Source organism: Heteronotia binoei, chromosome 1 (assembly GCF_032191835.1).
Source record: "Heteronotia binoei isolate CCM8104 ecotype False Entrance Well chromosome 1, APGP_CSIRO_Hbin_v1, whole genome shotgun sequence".
NCBI classification, from domain to species: Eukaryota; Metazoa; Chordata; class Lepidosauria; order Squamata; family Gekkonidae; genus Heteronotia; species Heteronotia binoei.
Genome location: NC_083223.1, coordinates 36,220,516 through 36,245,236, shown reverse-complemented (window position 1 = coordinate 36,245,236; position 24,721 = coordinate 36,220,516).

Sequence of the window (24,721 nt, the reverse complement as noted above, 5' to 3'; positions counted from 1 at the left end):
ATGGAATCGAGCTATATGGAACTGGAGGGTGGGACGGATACCCCCACCCTCCCCAATTTGTTGCTGGCCACCCCATGGGCAAGGGGGTAACCTTCTGCCACCCCCAGGGCAACCAGCCCATAGTCCCCTGAGCCACCATTGCTGCGGCACCTCCCCCTTGGGCATTTGAAGTTGAGGCCATGCCCCATGGAAACAAGCCATCCATCCAATTATTATTAAGGGGCATACCGCTGGCACTCTGCATGGGTGGGAGACTCTGCATAGGGGGTTGACCACCAATGGTGGCCACCCCCCGTTACCCGACAACAATGTATGCCCCTGCAAACATGATGCCCCACTCGGTGCCCAAGGGCCCCATGGCCAGACTGCACCCTGTTGCGTCATGACCGACCTACCGTCTGCCTCCGGAGGGACCACTGCCACCGCGTCTGGCTCCTCGGGCTGGTCCTCTACTGGTCTGGTGTCCATATCACTGCCGCTGCCTTCTCCCGCCTTCTGTAAGGCATATAAACGTGCAAGCACCTCCTTCTGGAAGGACATAGTGGCAGTCCTCCCCGAACCTTTCAGTCCTGCAAATCTGTGTGATGGACTGCTCAAACCTCTGGCTTCCTCCAGTGCAACCAGCTGCTCCAGAATGGCCCACCTGGTCTGACTGACCTCCTCCTCCTCTTGCAAAGGCTGTTCTGGGAGTGGGTGCTTATTGGCCTTCTTGGCTGGCTGTTTGGCCTTGGGCAGGCCCTGGCCCTTCTTGTGTGCCATACCATCCAATGTACCTGCTGCCTAACCCCTTACCAACTCCACCAGCCTCCGCTTCAAGAGCTGGCCTGTCTCAGGTTGTATCCTAGGGGAAATTCAAATGGGAAGGGGAGGGGCCTAGAGGCTGGGTCTCTGCCTACCCCCGGACTGCGCTCCTGCTCCCCCCCACCGACGATCCCCATCCTCCACTATCCCCCAAGGGACCCTCGACATGCCCCCAAACAGTCCCACAGGGGACTTCCCACTAGCAAAGCCCTTCGCCACACCCAAACTGCCTCCTGATGGCAGCCGCAGAGCCCGCACTGCCGACAAGCCACTCTGTGGCACCGATGCTCCTCGCTCAGCTCCGCCGCTGTGCCGCCGCCCATTTGACCATCGGGCCTGCCGCCACGCTCCTTTCCCTGCCACCGCGCTCATGCCGCTCGCCTGCTGCCTTGCCCAGGACGCCCCCTGCGTCCTGGCTCCATTGTGGCCTACACCTAGTCACTCCAAGCCAAGGGAGAGTGAAAGGCTCCTTCCCCAGCCAAAAGCAATGAGCAACTGTGCTACAGGGGGTGGGGCCAGCCTATTTAAGGCCTGCACCTCACCCCCTGAGCTCCTGGATGGCTGGGAAGCAACTGACTGCCTCCGACCTTCTGGGGAGGCAAACAACGGCCCCCAGCTGTAACAGCCGATGGCCACTCGCTGGGAGGGGGCTGAAATTCCTGTCAGAAAGAAGCTCTTTACTAGTTTCCAGTGAAGCACTTCAGAGGAATCAGTTATTTTATGTGGATTTTCATTCTGCCCCACCAAACCCATATAGATTATTCCATTCTGTGGGGACTTGGAAGCTTTCCCCCACCATCTTTGCCTGAAGGAGTACTTCCAACATACGCAAGAACAGAATAAGAAAGAACAGGCAGCATCTTCACAACAGACCATCATACAATCTACTGGAGAACAATTACAACCCCTCCAGCCCACTAATGAACATACTTACCACCACATACCCTCAAAACAATGCTTTAATCTGAGGGACTGTGCCTGCACACAAAAACTCATACCCTGAATAAACTTTTGTTGGTCTTAAAGGTGCCACTGAACTCAAAATATCTTCTTATTTGTTCTCCAAATAACCTTCAGTGTACAGTAGAAAAAAGCAGGAGTCCAGTAGCACCTTAAAAATTAACAAAATTTGTGGCAGGGTATGAGCTTTTATGAGTCACTGCTCATTTCTTTAGATAACTTTTTCACCTCTTCAGCATGCAGTTTTCCAAATGTATTGGTAAAGAAATAGAAAATAGTATTAAAATAAAGAATCACACTTGATTTGTGGCATAGGAGCAATTAACACCAATACCTGTAAATTCTCACTAGTGCTAGGAAGCAGAGATAAAGCTGAACACATTGCACAGGACAAAAACACAATCAGAGATATTTTAATTACAGATTCAAAGAACAGTAATTCTGGTGGTGGTTAAATATAACAAGAAATAAAATCACTAACAATTTACTGATGTTTAATAATGGACCCAATCTAGCTGGGTGAGCTGGGCCAATTCAGAAAATCATGCTTGGTCCAACCCCTCAACCCTCCCTGCATGACTTCTTCTTCGAATGCTGTGGATCTGCCACCAACTGGGAAAGACAACCTGTGTGGATGTCTTGTAGAACTTGTAGAACTGCTGTATGTATGTGGATGTGGAAGTTCTCTTCCTAAAACAGCTTGACAGGTAAACTTGGGGCGGGGGGGGAGGTAATTCTATATTATTGGATATGTACTTAATACATCCAGGGTCACCTAGAAGTTGTAAATGGCCTAGTGCCACAGTGTCATTGGGCACTGCAATTCAATCTATTCAACCCTGTCTGCATAGTAATGCTTCTATCTGTCACAGAAATCACAAATCAACATATCCTCCATTTCACATGTGTGGCAGAAAATCCTATGAAGTAACAGCTGATTTATGGTGACTCTGGAGAGTTTTCAAGGCAAGAGACATTTAGAGACGGTTTGCCATTGCCTGCCTCTGTGTAACCTGGGCTTCCTTGGTGGTCTCCCATCCAAGTACTAACCAGGACTGACCCTGCTTAGCTTCTGAGGTCTGACAAGATCAGTCTAGCCTGAGCCATCCAGGTCAGGGTGTTTCACATGTGGCTATGTATAATATTTCCTTTGTAATGGCTGGGGAAAGGTCTCCTTGATTCTGCAATTAAAAGTTGAGATTTGGTGCCATTTTATACTCTAATGAAAACTTTAACCAAAATACCAAGAATTCTGGCGAGCAAATTGTCCTCACTAGAGCAAGGACCCAGTGTTCATGCAGGTACTGTGATAGGGGGCCCTTATTTTGTGGGACCCTGGCACAGGTTTCTTCAGTTGCTCTCCCTCAGGAATCTCAGGATGCAGAATAAAATTCAAAGCAAACAAACAACTTCCTTTACTTCTCCATTGTCTCTGGAATATCGTGACAGGCCTGGCAACTTTCCCATGAATGATACGCTTTCATTTTAAAGGATGAATACAGAGTTGCTTACTAGCTTCAAGGTTTTTAAATTTTAATGTTCCTGAAGGGGAGGGAAAAACTCCTTTTTCACTTGCTCAGCAGACCCAAATGAATATAAAATAAATCTCTGCAGCACCACAAAACATACAAGCCATTCTCTACCATTCCCCAAATAATAATAGTTTCAAAGAAAAGCTTAGCAAACAAGAGCATACATCAAAAGGAGACCAAAAAACACAATGCAGTTAGGCAAGTTAAATTCCACAATGTCACCAAGGTTCTGAAAAGAAAGAAAGAGAGAGAAGAGATTGGATTTATACCTTGCCCTTCATTCGGAGTCTGAGTGGCTTAGTCTCCTTTCCCTTCCCCTCGCCACAACAGATACTCTGTGAGGTAGCTGGGACTGAGAGAGTTCTGAGAGAATTGCTCTTGAGAAAGCAGCTCTTTCGTGAATGACCTAAGGTCATTCAGCAGGGGCATGTAGAGGAGTGGGGAATCAAACCCGGTTCTCCCAGATTAAATTTGGTGCCCTTAACTACTACACCAAACCAACTGAAAAATATAATAGAGTGATGGCCACAGAATGTCTTTATTGACAATTTCACCCTCAATGTTCTTTCCATGCTTGTTGTATGGCCAAACTCTTGAAATGGAAAATTCATTTTAAAAATATATTTTAAATGATGTCCCTGGGCATCTCTGACTGAACTACACTTTACAACTGGAGTTAAAAGATCAGCCCCTTCCCAGCCGGGCCGGCGGTGCCGGCTAGAGGCTGGCGGCCACTGTTGCCCTCCCGGAAGGAGGGAGGCTGGCCCCCACCTCCTACGGCATCTGTGAGGCTCGTTGGGCATGGCATCAGGGCTATAAAGGCCCCAGCCCTGCCCAACTCGTCACACTTGCTTTCCGGCTCTCGTGAGGAGAGCAGCATCGGAGCTCTGGGGGATCTCGAGGCTCAGCATAGGTGCGGCAGCGCATGCGAGGGGCAATGTCAAGGCGCGCTTGGCGAGGCTTTGCAGGCTTCTTCGCGCAAGTGGCGGCGGGCATCAGGGCTTTTCTTCGGATTCATGGAAACGAGGGATGAAGCTGAAAAGGGGAAAAGAGGGGCTCGTAGTCCAGCAACCTGTTCACCCCCCCCCCCCCCCGTTTTGTGGGTGCCGGAGTTTGCCTCACACCCTGCACCCCCCCCACTTGTTGGTTATTGAGTGTTGGGTGTTTCAGCTAGGTTGCTGGCAACGCTCCACCCGCCCCCCCCAACACATATATCATTCACTTACACCCCCCCTTTTTGTGGCGGAGTGACAAAACGGGGAGCTAAGTTACCATGGGTTGCTGTGTTTAAAAAGGTGTTATTAGGTTAGGTGATGGCGCCCAAGAAGGGTCAGGGCCCCTCTAAGGGAAAGCAGCCTGCGAAAAAGAGGGGGCAGCAAGTCAGGCCGCCTGGTGACTTGGATGAAGAGGCCTAGTTACGGCAGACCATCATTGGCCAGCTGGACATCTTGGAACAACAGAGGGGTGCTGCGGGGGCTCCCACATGGGAGGGGCGTCGTAGGGCAATGGGCTGGTTGTCAAGGTTAACATTTGAAAAGGAGGTTCTGGCTCGCCTTTCTGTGTTACAGGGTGGTGCCGTCAGCACGGACATGCAGCAGGAATCGGGTCCAAGACAGACCAGCATCAGAGAGGCACAGTCGTTGCACTTGGTCGGTGTGGATCGCCGGAGCTGTGCCCCATCACTGCGCTGGAGCGCTATATACTGCTTAGGGGAGGGGGCGATGGCCCCTTGTTTTGCCATAGTGGGGGACCCCCCTAACGAAATATCAATTTTGGTCAGTGACCGGTAAGGCACTGGCAAAGTTGGGGTTAAGGGGGATTAAATTTGCCACACATTCATTCCGAATTGGTGCCGCATCTACCGCGGCAGTTATGGGATATACCCCTCTGGCCATACAGTGGATGGGCCGTTGGCGGTCAGCTGCCTACAAGTCATATGTGTGTCTGCTGGTATTTCAGTAAGACCTAGGGGGGAGGGCATGTGGCATTTAGGTTGCTTGTTAGCATGTGTTTTCTGGGTTGTGACTTTTTTCTGTTTTTCAGGTGCTGTGGCTCGTAGGGAGAGGGGTCGTATCCTCATCTGCGGTATGGTTTTCTGGGCTGCCCACCAGGCCAGGAGACCACCAGTTGGCACCCAGCTGGGGCTCAGTGAGTGGGCAACGGTGGAGTGGCTGGGTTGCCGTGGCCTGCGTTGGCCAGGGATCATGCCACTTTTGTTCCAAGGGAGGCAGGCGCCTCCTCCACACATCCTGGTTATCCACCTTGGTGGTAATGACCTTGGATTTATGAAAGGAAAGGCCCTTTCATTGCAGGTGCGGGAGGATATGCAGGCCATTAAGCATAGATGGCCAGGAGTTCTTTTGTGTGGTCAGCAATTCTGCCACGCAGAGTCTGGTGGTATGCTTTGTCCCCGGCAGGGATAGAATGCACCAGACGCAAGGCCAATCGGGCCTTGCAGAAGGTCATGGAGGGGGGCTTAGGGATAGTCCTTCCCCATCCGGCTATATGAGTTGAGAATGCTGACTTGTATATGCCGGATGGGGTGCACTTATCAGAGCTGGGTAACCAGGCCTTTTTGGAAGAGATTAGGAAGGGGTTGCGGTTGGCTCTGGTCCGTCCGGTGGGCGCTAATGCCGAAGCAGAGGCTTGGCGTTGGTGGTGGTAGGATGAGGTATGGGCTACAGTGTTTGTTCAGGGGAGCACCTATGGCCCTGCACCAGTAGGTGCAGGTGGTCTGTATGAACTGCAGATGGGCTGTACAGCTCAATGCTGGGAGTACAGATCACGGCAAAGCCTCACCGGGGCAGATCTTTCCAGAGGGATTGATGCTGGCCTAGGTGGAGGTGGAGTTTGGGCCTGGCCGCTCAGCACCAGCCAGAATATTGGGCTCGTGCTGGGGGCAGGGTGGCTCGCCCTCTAAGGACAAGGTGGGGTCCTGTGGTTGACCCCAGGGCTTGTCCTGTTAGGCCTATACCCCTTGCCGTTATAGTTGATTAAGTTAAATTATCTTTAATAAAGCGGCCCAGTTTATCCAACATACTGTGTCAGCCTCTTCATTCTGACTGGGGGGACAAACGCAAGCTAAGCTTTACAAAAGGATGGTTCAGTCTAAACTTTGAAGTGGCTTGATGGTGTAGAGTTGCCAGGTCTTACAGGACTGCTGGCAGGGGACTGCTGTCCTCTTCTTGGGAATCTTTGGTGTGATCACTGTGAATGTATACCATGATGATGTTATCCAGATGTGACATCATCATACCAGGCACATCATGCAGGGAATGCTCTATCATTTGAGGGGAAATCTATGGTGACCATAGAGTTTTTACTGAAATGCTAGAGTATCCCTGCACGATGTACCCATGTGATGACCTCATCTCTGAGTGACGTCATTGTGTCAGGCAAGTTGGGTGCACCAAAGCTCTTCAGGGGTGGGGCTCCCCCACTGATCAGTTCCATGGTGGCAGATTGGAGGCCCTAACAGTTGGGGAACCCTGACCCCATTAGGAGGATGGAAACCCTATGATGGGGGAAGCCCTCCTGGCCATGGCAGTGATGGAGGAAGATGCATGCCAACAGAGCTGGCAATGGGTGAAGCCTGGTGGGGAGGAAGGTGAATACTGGCAGTGGAGGTGTATTGTGTGCTCAAAAACAGACAGTGGCTCCTCTGCTTGGCTTTTTTTAAACCCTCATAGGGTTGCCAAGTCCAACTAAAGAAATATCTGGGGACTTTGGGATGGAGCCAGAAGACATTGGGATGGAGCCAGGAGCAAGGTTGTGACAAGCATAACTGAACTCCAAAGGGAGTTCTGGCCATCACATTTAAAGGGACTGCACACCTTTTAAATGCCTTCCCTCCATTGGAAATAATGAAGGATAGGGGCACCTTCTTTTGGAGCTCATAGAACTGGACCCCTGATCCAATCTTTTTGAAATGTGGAGGGTGTTTTGAGGAGAGGCACAGGGATGCTATGCTGAAAATTTGGTGCCAGGCTTTTTTATGATTTTTTACCCTGCTTTTTTATAGTTTCAGATATCTCTGCAAAACTGGGGTCCTCCAAGTCTGAAGAAAAATCTCCATTCTCTCCACATGTATCTACTGATCAGGCTTGGTTAGATATTATAATATAAAAGTGGGAGCCTGCTAGACATGGAGGGGATCTCATCTCCCCCCCCAAAAAAGAAAAAACAAAACTTTCTCACCAAGCCCAGTGAAGCTTCCAGTCTCTGCAGCAGCTGCAGTTGGGCCCAATGTGGACCCTGGGTTGTTTGGCAGCTGCTGGTGGTCAGGAATGGCCACCTTGCTTTCCCTGGGTTTCACTGATGCTACCAGCCCAGAGCAGCTCCTAGGCTGTGTGGCCGCCACTGAGCCTAGCACAGAGCCTTGGTCTGCACTGCTGCCGCCACTGGGGCCTGTGCAACTGCTAGGTTTTTCAGCTACCACCAGGCCAAGCATAGCCCATGTGATCTCATTGGACCTGACTGTTTGCCCCAGTATGGCTCCTGGGCTGTGAAGCTGCCACCACTGGGCCCAGTACAGAATCTCAGGCTGCATTAGGGCTGTCAAGCTCCGAGGCTGGGCAGGGGTTCTCCCACTCGGTAGGTCCCCAAACCACTGGCCCACATTGGACCAGCAGGGAGAATCCCCTTCCAACATTGCTGGTGTGATGATGCTGGTGCGATGATGTCACTTGTGCACACAGAAAAAGTCCCCTGCCAGAGGCTGCAGTGGACTTGGCAACCTGATTGGCCTTCAGCGGGTCTGCTGAACCCAACACTGCTCTGGCCTTCTCCAACTGCCAAGGTAGGTGTGTTCTCTGTGCTTGCACCAAGAATGCTGTTTTTCTCTGGGGGAATTTAACCACCCATATCTTTAAAAAATTAAGATTTTTGAAGATTTAAGATTATTTTGCAAACCTAAGGGATCCGTCAAGTTTGTATATCTAAATCTGCCAATTTAGATATTCACAGATTTAGATATCTGCTGATGGAAGCCACATGTTGCTAACAGTATATAATAACTACACACAAACAACCTATGTACTATGTCTGCTTTTATATGCCTTTATAATTGTGCATTGGATATTACAGAGCTACAATCAAAAGACTTTTCTTTATGCTGACAAGTTTAAACATAAAAAAATTCAGTCTAAAAAGATTTCTGCCTAGAAGATAACAAAAAGATGTATTCAAAGAGCAGTAAACAGAGCTGCCTACTTTCTGACCTACTTTTTTTTTTTTTTTTGCAATTTCAGTGAACTCTTTTGTTTTTCATGTGAAAATTTACAAGGAACTCATATATCAATAAATTAAAAGCCAATTGAATGAAACTTAGGTCCCACTATAAAAATTTAATCAAACAGAAGAAAAGGGAGTATGCTAATTCTTTATGGAATGAGCTTTAATTAGCTGTTTCAAGGAAAAAATGAAACCCAATCTTGGGATATTAATAGCCGCCCTCAACAGCTTGATGCACATATCCCCCCTAAAGCTTGGGTTCAGCATTATAGTCAGGTATTTGGGTTATCTGCAGCTTCTTCCTTTGTTGATATACCACAATTGCAAAATCTTAATTTCGATATAACAGATCTACCCGTGTGGGCCCCGGTCTCGGAGAAAGAGATCAATGGTATAATTAGTTCATTGGCCTCTAGAAAATCCCCTGGGAAGATTTGATCCCCTCAGACTTTTATAAAGCCTTTCCTTCCTGGTGGTCACCTGTGCTAGCCACAGTTTTTTCACAAATTAATGACACAGGCAGAATTCCGCCCGTATGGAAGCTTAGTATTATTGTTCCTATTCATAAGAAAGGGGTTAAATCAGATCCTCAGAATTATAGGCCAATTAGCTTGCTTGACATAGCAGCAAAAATATATAGTAAATATCTGTTGTTTAAGCTTGAGGATTGGGTTACTGAGAGCCACATTATCCACCCACATCAAGCAGGTTTTAGGAAAGGTCTAAGCACTGTTGGCCATTGCCATACCCTCCATCATTTGGTGCATGCTGGCTTAAAAGGTTCCACAAAATCTCTATATGTAACATTTGTGGACCTGGCCACTGCATTCAATTCTATTGATAGGAACCATTTATGGCAAAAGCTAACAGATTTGAATATTATTAGGGTTTGTAGAATCTTTCGGGCTCAAGTGCCGTGTTCTACTGGAGAAAGTTTCTCTTCCAGACGTTTCGTTCTCAGCTGCGGAGAACATCCTCAGTGGCGTTGCAGCCGGAGCAGGCGCTCTGACCTTCTTGGCTGCTGTGAAAACCTGAAATCTTTGATAGATTTGAATAGTGACAAAAGGTTGCTATTTTTGCTACGTGAGCTGCATACAGATATTAGTGCTCAAATTAGAGTGGGAACTTCAGGCTCGTTAACAAAAAGAATCCCAATATGTAAAGGTGTGAAGCAGGGATGTGTGTTGGCTCCTACTTTGTTTAATTTGTTTATTAACAACGTAGTTGAAAGGTTATCTGGCCCACAATTTTTCCCGCCTACTCTTGGGGAGAATAAAATTTCAATTTTGTTATATGCAGATGATATGGCCGTAATTTTGCTTACTAAAATTGGGATGAGAAGGCTGTTGCAGCAATTAGGACTATATTGTAAAGAAGAGGCCCTTAACATCAACTTTGGTAAGACTAAAGTGATGGTTTTGAGGAAAAAGGCCCAAATATCTTCCTCGAGTATACTTGGCAACCCAATTAATCAATATAGCTCCTTCAAATACTTAGGTATTACATTTAGAGAGAATTTGAACTGGAATGTGCATATTGCCACAGTTAAAGCATCTGCTGCAAGGATTTTGGGGGCTATTCTGAGATTCTATTATACTAAGGGAGGTTTTCTTATTGATCCCGCTTTAAAATTATTTAAAAGTAAAGTCATTCCCCATCTTTTGTATGGTGTTGAGGTCTGGGGATGGAAAGAGGACATTTTTACTGGTAATATCAATCCACAGTTAGTCTATACAGGCAGTATGTTTTGTGTTTTAAAAAATAACAAAACCTTGCACATCTTTGTGCAATCTGTAGCAAGAAGCCTAGCTGAATGTAATGTAAACAAAAAATTGTTAAGTTTGTTTTTTAAAAGTTAAACTGAAAGCATTTTTTAAAAAGATTGACTGAAAGCATTTGTTAGCTCCACTCCCTTGAATAAACTGACAAGTGAAATACCTTGATGCTTATTTTTTCAGAATGCAGCTATGTTGACCTGCAGTAAAATAGTTAGATTTCAGGCCAGGAGCACCTTAGAAACCAACAAGAGTTTCAGGGCATGGGCTTTCTGAAGAAGGGAGCATTGACTCTCAAAGCTTACACCCTGAAACTGGTGTTGGTTTTTAAGGTGTTCCTGGACTCAAATTTAACTGTCGGTGTTTATCTGACTAAAGGACAAAATAAGTTGTTCAAAATGATTTTCTTTAACCCCAATAAAGTGTAGTGATTAGACTAGGATCTGGGAGATGCAGGTTCAAATCCTCACTATGCCATAGAAAGTTGCTGGGTGAACTTGGGCCAGAATGCATCTCAGACTAACTTACCTCAAAAAGTTGTTATAGGAATGAAAGGATAATCATCTAAGTTAGAAAGAGAACCAGGAAGAGTATGTCAGCCAGAAGGAAGGGGCCATTGACTTCCAGGGGAGGAAAATACCGAGCTGAGCTGCTTCTCATAACGGGAGCAGGCTGGAACTTCTGTTCGGGGTAGTGGAAGGCAAATTAATGCCTACTGCCTACTTTTCTCAGTCAGAGATTAGTCCAAGATATGCACAGAAAACTTTGAGGAGATTTACCTTGGCTAAAAGGGAGTCCCAGGGTGGGGACTCCTTTGAGGCTTTGAGGGGTCTCCGGAGAAGAGTTGCATTTTCATCATCTGCAGAAGTTCTCAGAATCATTTATTTGACATAAGTTTGACAGAATCTTAACCTTCTTGGACTTTGTTAAACATCTAAAGCTACACAAGACCGGTGTGGATCTGGATAATTGGCAGAAAAGGTACAGATTACTATCTTTCATTCTGGGACTATTTACAGCTAAACAGAATAAATTCAGAAGGTGGGAAATAGAAATCTAGAAAGCTTGGAAAAAGAAGGGAGGAAGAGGTGAAATTTGGTCTCTGTAAATTTAAAGGACAGTGCTAAAAAGTGGAAAGGAATTTATTGTTTGGTCTACTTGCGGTTTTGAAAAAAGAGCACCATCGTCACAGACTTGCAGCATATACAATCAACACAGGAAGTATATCAAGTATCGTGAGATCTCTTTACCAGTGAAAATGAAATTTGGTGGCAAGTAAAGCAGGAAGTAGCGGATGAAAAGCCTACTCTAGGACGATAATACCACTGCGAAACATTGGCGGCCATTGCAAGGAGGTCAAAATTAAAATAATGTTTTTAAAGTGTTCGGGACATTAAAAATTAATTGAGATGATGACAAGAAGATAAATACTATTGGACATTGTTTATAATGGACTTTAGAAGCCTTTAAAAGAAAAAGGGGAAAAAATTTGAGAGAGAAGCAAAAAGTCGCGACCGCCATTTTGAAGGATTTAAAAGTTTTAAAAATTAATATCTCGGTCTGGGAAGCTCTGAGGATGGTGAAATTAGGCTTGTTGTAAAAAGCAAGCTCTAATCTTTTGAACCTGATAGTCAAATTTGAAATTGGTGAGATCAAAATTTTCAGTGTTTTTAAATGTCAGAACACAAGCAAACCCGTACAAGGGCTACTTCATTGGAGAAAATGCAGGATCAATTAGAGGCAATGGAGGCCAGAATGATGAAAGGCATGAAAGAGATAACTGCATCAAAAAAAGAAATTATAGAAGAGATTAAAAAAAGATATGGAAGATCTCAGAAAGGAGACAGAGGAAACATCTAAGAAAGTGCAGGAGGTTGAAGGGAGAATGAAAGTACATGACTCCACCTTGTTGAAAATACAAGAAAAAGTGACAATCCATGACTGCAAATTGATGGCGACCCAGATACGTCTGAGAGGAGTACCTGAAAAGGAAAATGGTGACTTGAAAGTATATATAATAAAATAATTGCAGAAGTTTTAGAGGAAGATCCTGAAGAGACTAAAAATATGCATGACTATATGTATAGAGTAAACTCACTCTATGCCAAGAAAAATAATTTACCAAGAGATGTTGTTATAAGATACATGACAAAAGAAATGGTGGGAAAGATAATGAATAAAAACTTTGAAAAGACATTGATAGAGGGAGGCAGCAGAGTAAGAATTATGAAGGAGTTGCTAAGGCAAGTGATAAATGATAGAAGAACATATAAAAAACTGACAGAAAAATTACGGGACAATGAAATGAGGTTTAGATGGATAATACCTGAAAGTTTGAGCTTTGAACTTCAGGGGAAAAGAATCACAATTACCAATGCACAGGAACTACGTAGATTTTAAGAAGAACATAAGGAATTTGCACCATGATGGATTACAAATTACTGTCTTGGAATGTAAATGGACTAAATTCACCACAAAAAAGAAAGGCAACGTTTCATTGGATTAAAAAGCAAAATTGTAGTATGAAGACCGATACTGTCCTTGTGCTATGGGAGAGGTGGAGTCGATGACTCATATGTTTTTTCGATGCCCTTTCCACCAGGTACAGAGGGATAGGTTTGTTTCCCCGTTTGTAGTTAAACCAATGGCAGACGCGGACGAGGCATGTTTGGAGAAACTTTTGGTAGATGCAAGTCCAACTATCTCTAGACAGATAGCCAAATTTTGCCATTATCTTGTGAAGTTCCATACTAAGAAACAAGAAACTGCATGTCTTGTATGATCTCTTGGAATTTTAGTTTATAAATGTTTTTATATACTCTGATTTAAAGGATTTATATAAATTGGAACTGACTTGAATTTTAAAATTGGTTCAATTATATTTTAGTTATCTTGGATTGTATAGGTGGGGAAATGTTTATGTATTTTATTGTATTTTATGTTTTTTTAGGAGGGTATTTTATACTATCTTAGGTATTTTAGGAGGGTTTTATATGATGTGTTATAGTTTTTATATTGGTCTATGACTGTAATAAAGTTCATTCATTCATAGTATAGTTTGTTTACAAGAAGTGCACATTAAACAAAACGATTATAAATTTTTATGGAATAAACAATAGGGGTTAGAATTTTTTTCATTGGCTGAACAGAAGAAAAGGGGAGTGATTTTTTATATTAAACAAGAATTGGAGCCAAAATTAGTGTTTAAAGATAAAGATGGAAGAGTTGTAGCAGTAGAAAAAATATCAAATGCAAAAAAAACGTTGTTATTGGGACTGTATGTGCCTAATGGTGCAAAGGATGCTTTTTAAAAAGACATTATACAACAATTTGATGAACTGACTTATGACCAAGTTTTGATAATGGGAGACTTTAATGGAACAATTAAGAACTCACTGGATAGGTCTGGGCCGATAATAACAAAGAAGGAAAATTGCCAAAGTCTTTTTTTTTAAATGGTCAAACAAAAAAAATTGCAGAACATATGGAAGAAATTTAACCCTGAAGTGCGGGACTATACCTTTTTTTCAGCAAGATATAAAACTTTTTCCAGAATTGACATGTTGTGGGGCACTGAAGATTTAGGTCTTATAACAAGGAAAATAGAGATTTTACCTAAAATTTGGGCTGACCATAACCCAATAATGTGGATTACAAAATTGTCTAAGAAGTTGAGAAGATGAAGATTGAATGAAGATTTACTACAGAATAAAGAAATAGTGACATACCTAGAAAATGAAACTAAAGCTTTCTTTCAAATGAATGACAAAGAGGATATAGAATTTCAGATGGTCTGGGATGCCTATAAAGCAGTAATGAGAGGAATATTGATTACTTTGAATAATAAAGATAAGAGAGCAAAAGAAAAACAGTTGTTGGACATTCAAAATGAAATAAAGAAAAAAGAAGGGGAGTTGAGAAAAAGGGCAGGGAAAAAGAAAATTATAAGGAAAATTACAATATTACAAACGCAAATGAGACATTTGTTAAATAAAGAATTGGAATGGAATTTGAAAAGACTGCAGCAGAAATCTGCAGTATTTGGCTTGGCAACTAAAGAAAAAGAGAGAAAATAAAATTATTAATAAAATAGTGGTAGATGGAAAAGAGGTGGTTAGCCAAGAGGGAATAAAAAGAGAATTTTTTAAGTATTATGCCAAGTTGTTTAAAGGTGTTAAAATAAAGAAAGAAAAGATGGATGAGTATCTACAAAAGATAAAAATAGAACCCTTAACAGAAAATATGCAGAAAGTTTTGAATGATCCAATTGAAAAAATAAAAATTGAAGCAGCAATTAATGCAATGAAAAATGGAAAGGCACCTGGGCCAGATGACTATACAGCTAAATATTTTAAAACCTTTAAAGATGAGTTAATACCGAAATTGCAGAAGTTGATGAATATGATAAGAATAAAAGGGAAAATACCAAATATATGGAAGGAAGCTGTTATTTCATTGATACCAAAAGAAGATAGAGATGTCATGAATGTAAAAAACTACAGACCAATTTCGCTATTAAACAATGACTATAAAATATATACAAGAATCTTGGCAGAACGGCTTAAACAACATTTGATAAATTTTATAAAGGAAGATCAAGCGGGGTTTCTTCCCGAAAGGCAAATAAGAGACAATATCAGAACTGTTGTAAATATTGTAGAATATTATGAAAGACATCCAGAAAAGGAAGTAGCATTATTCTTTGCGGATGCAGAGAAAGCATTTGACAATTTAAACTGGGACTTTATGTTTGCAGTAATGGAGAAAATGGAGCTGGGAGAAAGCTTTATAAGAATGATAAAAGCAATATACACTGAACGTGCAAGGCTATGTATAAATGCAGATCTTACAGAAGATATGATAATTAGCAAAGGTACAAGACAAGGTTGTCTGCTTTCCCCATTGTTGTTTATAATGACTCTTGAAATATTACTGATGCAGATCTAAGAAGAAATAGAAGGATTAAAAATAAAAGGATTTACTTACAAATACAGAGCATTTGCAGATGATATAATGTTTATAAATGAAAACCCCATACAAGTCACACCTTTGTTGTTAGCCAAAATACAAGAATATGGGGAGTTGGCAGGACTATGTATTAATAAAGAAAAATCAAAACTTCTATGTAAAAATATGCAAATAAATAAGCAACAAGAATTGCAGAGACTAACAGGCTGTGAAGTTACCTCCAAGGTAAAGTATTTGGGTGTGGAGATAACAATGAAGAATATTGATCTGTTTAAAAATAATTATGAGAAGCTATGGCGTAAAATGGATGAAGATATGTTAAAATGGAATAAACTTAATTTGTCATTGCTGGGTAGAATAGCTGCAATTAAAATGAATATTCTACCAAGAATAATGTTTTTGTTTCAAACTATTCCCATTGTGAAATTTAGTAAACAATTTGATAAATGGCGAAGAAAAATTTCAGAATTTGTATGGGCTGGGAAGAAACCAAGGATCAAAATAAAAATGTTGACAGATGCAAAAGAGAGAGATGGATTTCAACTACCGAATTTAAAATTATATCAGGAAGCAGTTTGTTTAGTGTGGATAAAAGAATGGATAACGGTGTTAAACAAAAAACTCTTAGTGCTGGAAGGTCACAGAAATAAATTTGGCTGGCACGCGTATTTGTATTATGGAAAAAAGAAGATGGACAGTTTTTTCTCTCACCATTATATAAGAAATAATTTGCTAAATACATGGATGAAATATAAGAAATATGGAGATGAGAGAAGACCATTATGGATAGTGCCATCTGAAGTAATAAAAACAATGGCTGAGATAGGTGAAGAAAAGTGGTTGTCATATAATCAATTATTAAAAATCCAAAGTGGCAAAATAGAATTGAAAACTGCTGAAGAGTTAAATAATAAATATGATTGGTTCCAAATGCAACAAATAAAGAGTTTGGTGAATAATGATATCAAAATTGAAGGAATAAGAAAAGAACAAACAGAAATGGAAAAAGTTCTGCTTGGAGATAATGAAAAATTAATTTCAAAAATATATAAATTACTTTTAAAATGGTCTACGGAGGATGAAGTAGTGAAATCTCAAATGATTAAATGGGCAATTAATGTAAATAAAGAAATACAGATGGAAACTTGGGAATACTTGTGGAAGAATTCTATGAAGCTTTTGACGTGTCATAGTATTAAAGAGAAACACTTTAAAATAATGTATAGATGGAATATGACTCCTAAAAAATTGGCAAAGATGAACAATAAGATTCCAGACAGATGTTGGAAATGTAAAAAAAAACATGAAGGTTCTTTCTACCATATGTGGTGGACTTGTGTAAGAGCAAGAAAGTATTGGCAAATGATTCAGCAGGAAATTTCTAAGATCTTGGGATATGAATTTAAGAAAGTTGCAGAGACTTTTCTGTTGGGATTACAAATGGAAAAATTTCCAAAAGAAGATAGAACTGTAATTTGGTACTTGCTTTCAGCTGCTAGAGCATTATATGCACAGTTTTGGAAGCGAGAAAAAATACCAGAGAAATGGGATTGGATTGTACAAGTTATGACATGGAGTGAAATGGACAAATTAACAAGAATATTAAGAGTCTATGATTTAGAAGTTTTTAAGACAGAGTGGAAAAAGTTTAGAAGATATGTAGAAAAAGAGTGGAAAATAAAAGGACATTGGACAATTTTTGATAATGATTAAGTTTTATAAAGAAGAAGAATATAAATTTTTGTTTTAATAGTTAAGGGTACCTTTACATATTAGCATTTTAAGTAAATAACACTGGTGTGGATCAAGTAACGGGGGGAGGGGTAGGTAGAAAGTAATATATGGGATAGATAAAAGAAGTTATTAAAGATGTAAGAAATAGATTTATTACCATATGTTACCAATAACATTGTTTTAATCAAAAGGAGGAAGGGGGCCTTAAGAGTCTCGTTATGAGTAAACATAGAGATAGCAACAAAACAGGTAGCTTTGCTAGCTCTGCCTGCCCTCTGACCTACTGGTGTGCTCTGTACAAAGGAATATTGCACAGTCCTCCACCTCCATCAACGAGGACAGTTAATACCATTAAAATTAACATTTCTTTATTTGGTCTCAACAGAAGATAATGGAAGGCCATGAGGAAAACTGGATACTCACAGCACATTTATATTAGTGTGAATCCAAACTTATCAGGTCAAGTATGTTCTTACAGTGTTTTTACACATTTCTATTGCATCTATTTTTTACTTAAAAGGAAAACTAGGCTTTTTTCACATGTGCTGTCAAAAGAGAGGGGGCCATCTTAGATTCACACACAATTTACAATTATGCACAGTAATTCCAAAAACCTGTTGTGTGTGACTTTTTAAAAGAAGGATTAGCTTACATTTAGGATTCTCTTCCTTTCACATAAATATGGCAAATGTTATTCTCAATTGTCTATTGGGACAGAAACAGAAAGAATGATCAAATAACATCTCCATCAGCTTGACTTGCAATAGCGGAATGGAGTGCCTGCAGGAAAACAGATATGGGCTGGCTGTTATGCTTTCAAGAGTCATGAAGTAATGTGGGAGACCGAGAGACTTGGAGGAGCAGGAGGGTGACAGATGGAGGGAAAAAACACACACAGCTTGGTGACAGCAGGAAAAAGCTACTGGAGCTGTCGGTGAAGATGTCTAGGAATGCCTTCGATGAAGAAGACAAGCCGTCTGCTCCTCTGATAAAGAACACTACCTCAGTGAGATGCAGAACCAGCAAAGATGTGGGAGCTTTAAGTCATGATTTCAAATCTTTAACTCTCTGTCTGACAAAACCAGTGCAAAGGAACAAGAGTGCAGGACTGATTCCTTCCACCAGACTTTGAAATGCAATTCATGTTGAAGTTGGTGCAGTTATAGGAAAAAAATATATATATAGGCATGCTGGAGAAGGGGGCTTGATTACCCTAGATTTCCATCCCAACAACTTCCCTGGTGTACTTAAGAACATAAGAGAAGCCATGTTGGATCAGGCCAACGGCCCATCCAGTCCAACACTCTGTGTCACACAGTGGCCAAAAATTTTATATACACACATACACTGTGACTAATAGCCATTGATGGACCTCTGCTCCATATTTTTATCTAAACCCCTCTTGAAGGTGGCTAGACTTGTGGCCGCCACCACCTCCTGTGGCAGTGAATTCCACATGTTAATCACCCTTTGGGTGAAGAAGTACTTCCTTTTATCTGTTTTAACCTGTCTGCTCAGCAATTTCATCGAATGCCCACGAGTTCTTGTATTGTGAGAAAGAGAGAAAAGTACTTCTTTCTCTACTTTCTCCATCCCATGCATTATCTTGTAAACCTCTATCATGTCACCCCGCAGTCGACGTTTCTCCAAGCTAAAGAGTCCCAAGCGTTTCAACCTTTCTTCATAGGGAAAGTGCTCCAGCCCTTTAATCATTCTAGTTGCCCTTCTCTGGACTTTCTCCAATTCTATAATATCCTTGTTACTTGTTAGAATTCTTAATTCCAGAAAGACCTTCAAATAACAACAAACATGGAAGTTTCTCAGATGAATATGCAGATAATTTTAATTCTATAAGTACTGTGGTTATGAAATAAATGCCCAGTGTTAAGACTTGGTGGTGGAGACTAGCACTGATGAAGGATAGATAGCAGCTCTGTGCTAATGATGTCTTTGGGCTTTGGAATTCAGTCCCATCAATTCATCTGCATCAAGAGCTATGGCATTTAATCTTACTAGGTATATATGGCTCCGTCAAACTTAGTTTCTGTGCTCAGACCGCTGTTCATCAGATGAAATGCCTAACACGAGAGATGTTACACAAGATGGGACTTCAGATAGTGATGAGGAAGATAATGTAAGCTTTGATGGATATCTGGTCTCCAAGAATAAAGGCCGTTGAAAGAGATAGAAGGTGAACCCCAGTCCCTCAGGTGAAGGAGTTCAGGAGGGCCTTCCCTGATGTTCAAATTAACAAACAAGGATTCCCCAGGGGGCTTTGGATTACGTTGCTAGGGATGTGTACAGAAATGCTATTCTTTTTTTAAAAAATCATTTTCATAAATATTTTAATTAGTCTTCATCTGTTTGCATTCTATATGCATCCCCATTGGTTTCACTGAGACCTTTTTCCATCAGTAGATCTTTTTAAATGTGAAAAAATTACCTCTCAAGGATTGCAGCCCTTATGCAAGGATTCCCCCCACCAATAGAGTGCACGGGCAAGACAATTAACCCCAGGCAGGCTGAGAATTTGAACATGCACATGTTCATCAAGCAAACTTGCCTTGATCCAATGTCCTCATGTATATAAGGTAAACTGCTAATCTCAGGGCTTTTTTTCTGGGGGAATGTGGTAGAAAGGAGTTTTGGAACCTCTTTGTAGAAACAAAATTCTGGAAAAAATGTTTAAAAGTTCATGAGGGGCACCTGTAGGGTGACCATAATGTCTGAAGGCCAGCCAGGGACACCTTGGGGGGGGGGGGTGGTGGAAGGTAGGGGTGCGCGCGCGCTTCACCGGAAACAGGAAGTGACGTCACTTCCGGTGACGTCACTTCCGGTGACGTCATGCCACCGCCGGAAACAGGAAGTGACACCACTTCCTGTGACATCATTTCCCCGCGTCACCTGCCGGAAACGGGAAGTGACATCACTTCCTGTGACATCACTTCCCCCAAATGACATCATTTCCCCCAAATGCCACTGCCGGAAACAGGAAGTGACTTCACAGCACTTCCTGTGACGTCCCCAAAAATCCCCCAAATATCACCGCCGGAAACAATTTTGTTCTCAAATCCTGTATATACTTCATCAGTATATGGGATAAGGCACTTTCTCAACTGTGCTGCATAATGCAGCCTATTTATTTTGTCCTGTTTGCTCTGTTGGCTCTATCTGCGCCACCTTCATCACTTTCAGGGTGTGGATCCCCCAGTGGAGTGGTCTCGCGACTCCCTCCGCCGGCTGTTTCTGATAGCCCTGCGCCCCCTCTTTCATTTGATATGTGTCCCGTGCGGGTGCCACCCTCCCGCCAGGAGATGCCGCAAAATGAGCCCCCTTGAGGCTTATGGCGGCAGGGCTCGGGGGAAGCGAGCTAGACTGCTGTTCTTTTGAGGGGTTATAGAGTGTTTCGAGCCCGTCCCTGTGGCATTGGTCCCATCGTTGTGGGACCCAGGGGGCCGGCGCAGCAGCATGCCGAAGCAGCCTGTCACAGGTCGAGATGCAGGACAGGAACCCGGAAGTGACCGACAGGCTGCTTCAGCGTGCCGCTGCGCCGGCCCCCTGGGCCCCACAATGATGGGACCGATGCCACAGGGACGGGCTCGAAACACTCTATGAGGGAGGGAGGGAGGGAAGGAAGGAAGGAAGGAAGGAAGGGAGGGAAGGAAGGAAGGAAGGAAGGGAGGAGGGAGGGAAGGAGGGAGGGAAGGAAGGAAGGAAGGAAGGAAGGAAGGAAGGAAGGAAGGAAGGAAGGAGGGAAGGAGGGAAGGAAGGGAGGGAGGAGGGAGGGAAGGAAGGAAGGAAGGAAGGAAGGAAGGGAGGAGGGAGGGAGGGAGGGAAGGAAGGGAGGAGGGAGGGAAGGAAGAAAGGAAGGAAGGGAGGAGGGAGGGAAGGAAGGAAGAAAGGAAGGAGGGAGGGAGGAAGGAGGGAGGGAGGGAAGGAAAGAAGGAAGGAAGGCCAGCCGCCCCCCCCCGCCAGCCGCCCCCCCCCCTTTTGGCTTACCTGGATCCAGGGCGGTGGCGGCCTCTCCTCCGGGCTGCTGGCGGGGCTGGCGGCGGCTGTGGAGGCCGGAGAGGCTGGCGCTGGTCTCTGGAGGCCTCCAGGGACCAGCGCTGGCCTCTCCACGCTGCCTCTGCTGGTCTCTGGAGGCCTCCAGGGACCAGCGCAGGCCTCTCCACGATGCCTCCGCTGGTCTCTGGAGGCCTCCAGGGACCAGCGGAGGCCTCTCCACGATGCCTCCGCTGGCCTCTGGAGGCCTCCAGGGACCAGCGGAGCCTCTCCACGAAGCCTCCGCTGGCCTCTGGAGGCCTCCAGGGACCAGCGCCGGCCTCTCCACGATGCCTCCGCTGGCCTCTGGAGGCCTCCAGGGACCAGCGCCGGCCTCTCCATGCTGCCGGCGCTGGCCTCTGGAGGCCTCCAGGGACCAGCGCCGGCCTCTCCGGACCCCGCGCGCGGGCGGGGAAGGCAGCGAGTGAGGCAGCCAGCGTCCCTGCGCGTGCGCACACCGCTGTGCGCACGCGCAGGGATGCTGGCTGCCTCACTCCCCGCCTTCCCGGCCCGCGCGCGCGGCCCGCCGGCTCCCCGCTGGCTATACCGGGACTTTGTAATGGTCCCGGTATAGGCAGCCCGGGAGCCGGGAATTGGTGGCCAGAACCGGGAAAGTCCCGGGAGACCGGGACGGTCTGGCCACCCTAGGCACCTGTGTGTTTCTTCTTCATTTCCCCCTTAAGAGTTTCAGCACCTCTTTTTCCAGGAAAAAAGTCCTGGATGAACTCAATGGGTTTTGTCCAAATCCATTATGAGCACAGTGCTGGGCACCTCAGTCCCAGCCTAGTAGCTGTTGGTACTACAAGTTATGTCTTGATGATAATAAACAAATAAACTCAACTGAAACTCATTAGGGTTTGTAGAATCTTTCGGGATCAAGTGCCGTGTTCTACTGGAGAAAGTTTTCCTTCCAGACGTTTCGTTCTTCGCAGCTGAGAACGAAACGTCTGGAAGGAAAACTTTCTCCAGTAGAACACGGCACTTGATCCCGAAAGATTCTACAAACCCTAATGATGTTACCAGCCATGAAAACCTGAAATCTTTGTCAACTGAAACTCCTCAATTATCAGACAGGAGGCACATCTTCTCCCAGACTGGGTTTTCAAAGTGACCCACTTGTTAAGCACAGAGTTGCTTGCATTCTGTCCTCCAAAGATTCCCAAGAAGAGGACAGGGGTTCCCTGCCAGCAGCCCTGTAAGACCTGGCAACTCTACACCATCACCACTTCTTCCAAAGCGGGGAGATAGGTGCACAGAGAACCAACCTAGGGAGGTGCAAAAAAATTAGGATTTTTCTGGTTCAGGTGTATTGACCCCAAAATATCAATATTTTACAATGCTAATGTATCCCAAGAGTGGTGTCTCTAGGTGGGGGGAGGGATTTAAAAAACTTCTGAGTACATAAATGTTTCCTAGTGAAATAAAATGAATCCAAACGTAAAACAAACCAACAACCTTGGCCATGATCTCAAACTGACTTATTTTACTGAATCTGACTTATTGAAGCATAAGAACGGTATGATGACAGGTGATTGAATTATAATTTTAACTATACCTGTGATATAGAAATTTTAGGCATCTATTGCACTTATTGTACAGGACTTCTTGTCAAGCCACTTCAAAGTTTAGACTGAACCATCCTTTTGTAAAGCTTAGCTTGTGTTTTTAACTCCAGACGTAAAGGGTAGTTCAGTCAGAGACGCCCAGGGACTTATCATTTAAAATATATTTTTAAAATGAATTTTCCATGTCAAGAGAGTTTGGCCATACAACAAGCATGGAAAGTAACACTGAGGGTGTAATTGTCAATAAAGACTTTCTGTGGCCATCACACTGTTATATTTTTCAGTTGATTTGGTGTAGTAGTTAAGGGCACTAAATTTAATCTGGGAGAACCGGGTTTGATTCCCCACTCCTCTACAGGCACCTGCTGAATGTCTTTGGGTCATTCACGAAAGAGCTGCTTTCTCAAGAGCAATTCTCTCAGAGCTCTCTCAGCCCCAGCTACCTCACAGAGTATCTGTTGTGGGGAGGGGAAGGGAAAGGAGACTAAGCCACTCTGAAACTCCGAATGAAGGGTGAGGTATAAATCCAATCTCTTCTCTCTTTTTCTCTTCAGCATCTTGAATGTTGCATTTTGTTTTTTTAAAAAAAGTGATACAGGAAGATTGTTACAAATCTATGCCAACCTTTGAGCTTTGTTAAGCAATGCTGAATGTTGAAAACATGATATGAGCTATCAAATGAAAGAAGCAGTTGCTGAAAGTCTATGATGTACCCAACTAATTTAATTTGGTTTGTCATTTCCTCTCTCTGAATAGCAACCTGAGTTTTCCTCAGTGGTCTCCCATCCAAGTATTAGCTATGCCCAACCCTGCTTGGCTCCCCAGCTCTGCTGAGAGCTATTTAGGCTGCACCATTTCATACAAATAGCACAGGGGTGGCCAATGGTAGCTCTCCAGATGTTTTTTGCCTACAACTCCCATCAGCCCCAGCCATTGGCCATGCTGGCTGGGGCTGATGGGAGTTGTAGGCAAAAAAAACATCTGGAGAGCTACCGTTGGCCACCCCTGATATAGCAGGATACTTTCTAGATGATGCTTAGTAAGTAAGCTCTAGACCAGAGACTGTTTGTAATAAGTGAGCTCATGAGGCTGATTGTCCCGTAAATAATTTCAAATTGATAATGAAATTATTCTGTGAATTAGATTATTCTGAAATGTTTAAAAAATTAACACACCACCGGGGATGATCAAGTGGTGTCAGCTTTTACAATTGATTTTGCAGGTTTGTTTATAAGATGAACACATGATGTAATACGTTTAGATAGTACATGTGGGCTTGGTCTGAAAGTACATGTGGGCTTTCCTCAGTGGTCTCCCATCCAAATATTAACTATGCCCAACACTGCTTGGCTCCCCAGCTCTGCTGAGAGCTATTTTGGCTGCTCCACTTCATACAAAGAAAGTGAAATCAGGTTTTCAGGTGGAAACAGCCAAGATGAGAAAATGGAAAGCATCTCTACAAGCAACTTTATTTGGAATGGATGAATCATATGATTTTCAGGATATTTACCCTTTTGCCCTCTTTCTTGGGCTATTTGCTGCATCTTCTTGTTTATGAAGAGGCAATTATGAAAAAGAGATGAAAATCCAAATAATAAGAATTCCACCACTGTTCCTTTTCCACACTTGGGAATGTTTGCTGTTTCCATAGCCCTCCAATTTGACATTGATATGTATTTTGGGGTAGAAATATAAAAATCTCACGGGGTTAAGAATTGTAAGTGGTTTCTTAACATGCACTAGTCAGGCACAACACGATGGTATCCAATTCCTGGCAGTACTAAGGAAGAGTTGCCAAGGAAGCTTGGGAGTTCTTATCTATGAAGCACTTGAGGCCTGTCAGAGAAAGCCAGGAGACAGGCTTATAGAATTTTAATGTTGAACTAATGTTACATTTGCAGTAAGCTGAATTAGAAAGGGTGACTGAGAGTTGAATGAGGAATAGTGAAAAATGTCCTCCCTTCCTACTGATGGGTTCAAATGTTCAAGCTGTCCTTTCGATGAACCCTCCATTTATGGGAAACTCTTTTAACCCATATATAATTCATGAAGAAAATCTGTACACAATAACCCTAGGTGCGGAGGAGAGTGTGGCAGACTTCTCAAACCA